We start from the raw sequence: 4,739 nt of genomic DNA on the forward strand, positions 1-4,739 counted from the left end.
GTCACCAAAAGAAAGAGGAGGGGATGCTGGGAAGAGAGAAGTCTCAGATGACTCAGTTTGGGGAGATCCCAAATTTCCCAAGGAAGCCTTTGAAGCTCTAAATTGCCTTTAGTAAATCCTGCCAATTCTCGAAGATGTTAAACTGCACTAGTGCCTTGATGACATGGGAGAGAAGAAGAGAAGCTACCTGAGAGAGTCAGAGTTCCCCGTGGGATTAACCTGAGGAAATAAACTATACGGAAGCTGAGAGTCTCACTTGATTAAGAATTTCTCACAGTCCCTGGGTTGCGGAACCCAGGAAAAACAGAAGAGGCCTCATGAGAAGGCCAAAGAAAAGAATCTTTGCTGGAACAGACTCTCTTTTTGCTACAAAGCATGAGAATAACTCTACGAGAGCATTAGCTTGAGACATGAACTCAGGGACAGATCTTCAAATTGCAGAACTGGGTATGTCATTACCTGTGTGGGGATGGTGGTGATCCCTAAGTGAGTTCTACTCTTGAGCCAAGTCATAGCACCAGAAAACTGCCCAATAAACAACACATCTGGACTTAGGGAAGGCAGAGACTTCATTCAAAAAAATTATTGCAACTAGGGGAAGGGGCTTACTGCACTTGGGGGAGAGGGATTGTAAGAGGGAGACGGGTTTGATTGTAAGATCTGCAAGCCAGGCAGTGCAAGGCTTTTCTTTTATAAGGAGGAGCCAACAAGGCTGGAAAAAAAAGGTCTCAGGGAGAAGAATGAGCAGGTGGCAGGATCAGACAATTGGTCAAAAAAAGGTTTCTTTGAAGTCAGCTGGGAAGGGGCTTCTTGGCAGGTGCCATTAGGGCTTTATTCTTCATCCCACTGCTGGCTTAGGCTGAGCGTGGATGAAAGCTTGAAGGCGTGGGGAAGGAGGGAAGCTTGAAGAAAGTTTCATCAAGTAAAGCGAGCGGGCACTTTGTGCTGATTAGTCAGTGGGGACAAACAGCTCAGCTAATCATTTCTGAGACACAAAGGGAATTTGGACGGTCTGGGTCTGACCTTGTCATAGATAAACAAGGGAGTTCTCTGTGAGTCTCACTTAAATCATTTGAGGAAAGGTGGTGATTCTTTGCAGAAAGCTGTTTCCTGGAACGCAAAGGGGTGTGGGTGTAGGAGTTTCTTTAACCATCACTGTCTTCTGGGAGCACAGGATTTGGGTCAAGTTCAACGCTGTCTCTTATTTGAGTTGTATTTATTAGCACTTCCCCCCATCTGTAACATTAGGAGAGTTGATATTCATCACCATGAGTTTGCTTCATCTGCTGGTTATTAAGGTACGTCTCAGGTATGCTGTTCACGCATAGCACCAATAGCAGGTGCTTGAGGAGACTGGGAGGCAGGAGTAGGGAAAAGGAAAAGGGACTTGGTCCTTGACGCTTGCTTGCCATGTCTGCCATTGTCACCAAGCAATGGTTATTCTCCGCCCCCCCCCCCACCGGTCACAGCACTCAGTTTTGATTTCTAGTATTTAATCCATCCTCTCCAATCCATTCTCATCACTTGCCTTCAGAAAATATCACCACCAGCTGGGTACCACCCCTTCCTTAGAGGCCTGAGTCCCAGCTCCCCAGGGCCCTTTGAGCAGGCAAGCAGCTCTTCATTTCTGATATGGGCTCCTTCTCTCCAGCTCTCCTTGAGGCAGCTGCTTCCTGCCCTTGCTACCTCTCCCTTACTGCAATGTTTCCCTTTATGCCCCTTCAACCAACTCCTTTTATTCTCTGCACAAATATCTGCTGTGATGCCTGTTTTCTGACAGACCCCTGAAGATAGGCCAGAAATACCTTGTGGACCACGTGTGTCAATTTTTGATAGGGTTTATGTTATTGTGGTCATTAAAAATAATTAATCACATTTATGGGATACCTACTGTACCCAACGGACCAAAGAGACATATTCTAAAAGTTAATTTACAAATCTGGTTGGATCTTGAATTTAATTTTCCTATCAAGACAATATTACACATTAAACTTAGATGATCAAATCAAACCATTCATGCTCAGAACATACCTGAAACACAGTGTTGAACAAATTGTGTTAGGGAACAGAATTAGCGTTGCTTTAGCAACATCTATTCCACATTCCAACTATGATGCCGGGAACAAATTTTATTCATCCTTTATTTATTTTGTATTTGGATAATAATTAAATCAATATATCCAAAATATGATCATTTCAACATCTAATCAATATTTAAAAATAAACTGAGATATTTTAAATTCTTTTTCCTTTCATCTTAAATCTTCAGAAGCTATCGTGTATTTTACACGTAACACACATTTCAGTGAAGTCTAGACAATTCCAAAGGCTCACTAGCCACCTGTGCCTTGTGGCTACTCATTAGGCAATACAACTTTGATTTGACGTCAAAGAGCAGAATTGCTGGGTCATATGATATGCACATTTTCTTTTCTTTTTTTTTTAAGATAGAAATCTTTAATGGTACGAGTAGATAACTCAGAAGCAAGCAAATTTGATTACCCTTTTAGAAATTAAAAAGAGTTATTCTTTTAGGCATACTAAGGAGTGTTGATGACTAAAAACCAACTTAAGGGGAGCCTGGCTGGCTCAGTTGGTCGAGCACGAGACTCTTGATCCCCAGGGTTGTGAGTTTGAGCCCCATGTTGGGTGTAGAGACTACTTAACAATGAAATCTTAAAAAAACAAACACCTTAAAATATCCTTGACCTGGGGCGCCTGGGTGGCACAGCGGTTAAGCCTCTGCCTTCGGCTCAGGGCGTGATCCCAGCGTTATGGGATCGAGCCCCACATCAGGCTCCTCCGCTATGAGCCTGCTTCTTCCTCTCCCACTCCCTCTGCTTGTGTTCCCTCTCTCGCTGGCTGTCTCTCTCTCTGTCAAATAAATAAATAAAATCTTAAAAAAAAAAAAAAATAAAAAAAATAAAAAATAAAATAAAATATCCTTGACCTAAGCCCAGAAAAACAAAACAAAACAAACAACTAATGAAGTGAGGCTAAAGGAAACATGGTTAGTCCAGTGGAAAGAAGTGACAGGTTTAGCTTCAAACATTGAATTAATAAAATTTATGACTTTAATTTCATAATTCATTATGAGGGTTTCCACAGCTCATTTGCCTTCTCAATGTCTTTACTTAAGTTCTTTAGTTAAAAGATCATCTGGGTTAGCCATAGATGGAAAAAACAAATTGCGATTACTTTTTTTCTAATTCTGACCAAAATGCAAATTCTGCATAAGATATTTTGGGTTCCACTTTAGTTTCTATGATAAAAATATAAACTACAGTTTAAAAGGAACTCATGTGGTTCCATTGTCCTCAGTCTTGCATATAATGATTGTAAGAAAATTACTTAAAAAAATTTTTTTTATTGTTATTAAGTAAACTCTACCCCCAACCTGGGGCTCACACTCATGACGGGAGATCAAGAATTAGTCCCCTGTTTTACTGACTGAGCCAGCTGGGTGCCCCAGAAAATTACTTTTTTAAATAAAATTAAAGCAATATGTTCAATATTGTCATTCCGTGGAGGGGGAATCTCCTTGCGGAAGAGATAAGATTTACCTTCCCCCGGGACTATTTCATTAGCTCCTCCGCCATTGTCACTAGAGGTGGCCTACATGGTGCTGCTTTGCCCAGTAACATTCGGGCACAAGAGTGGGAAGGGGACTATAGAGTCCAAAGCAATCTTTCCAGAATGTTTCAAAGCCTTAAAGAGAAAGCTGGGGTCTTCACAAAAGAGGCAGGTTAGCATGAAACCAATATGCTCTATGTGAAACCAAAATGCTAATTTATGTTCCACTTACAAGGTACTGCTCAACGAATACCTTCCCGCCCCACCCCCACCGGCGTATTCTCTTCAAGTCCAAAGCGAGAGGATGAACCTCGGAGACACTCCAGGCCAGCCTGGCCCGGCTCTCCGCATTCAAGCCTCTCCCCTGAGCAATGACCTTTCGTAAGAATGATCGACACCAGACAAACCTTCGGTTGCAGCAAAACCTACCCACTCAGAGGGTGTCAGATTTGCCCTACGACCCCAGCAAGACATGGTGGGTGGGGAAGTGTGTATGCATTTCCACCCCTCATTTACTTCCAAACATGGGTGTTGAATGAATACAGGATATGAAGACGAGTAAGAACCTGTTCTCTCCAGAGGTAAAAGTCCAACGGGGGAACACACAGTATCCCTCTTGCTACCAAGGACACCGTTATCAACTTCTGTAAGTGACACAGCACTATGTGCTATAACGTAGGGAAAGAGGTGTTTCCTACTTGGCACGGCACTGTGGATTGTTTCAGTTTTTGTCTTTATGTGAAAACACACATGAATGCAATGAGTTTCTAAATACTAAATTTAACAAGACCATCAGGAAAAAAAACTGCATGGTCGTCTCTAAACTTTACATTATATAAAGAACCTTAGCATTTGCATTTTTTGGTTTTTTATAAAACATTTTTAAAATCAGAAAAGGCTGCACTTCTCGAGTTTCCTGCCTCTGAGGAGAAGGGCAAAGAATGTTTTTAGAAGACCCCACTTACTCACCCAGCCCTTGCGCAGTTTGGGGAACTAAGAGCCAGGGCGAACGTGAGGAAGCGCAGAGAGGAAGCACATGGACGCCGGCTCTCTGCCCACACCGCGGTGAGACCCAGAGGGCGCGCTGTCCCCGGCAGGAGCCGCGTGCGCGCCCCCGCCCGCAAACCTCCGAGGTGGGCGAGGCGGGGATGCTGTGGGCGGGGCCT

This window comes from Ailuropoda melanoleuca, chromosome 17 (assembly GCF_002007445.2).
Source record: "Ailuropoda melanoleuca isolate Jingjing chromosome 17, ASM200744v2, whole genome shotgun sequence".
Taxonomy (NCBI): Eukaryota; Metazoa; Chordata; class Mammalia; order Carnivora; family Ursidae; genus Ailuropoda; species Ailuropoda melanoleuca.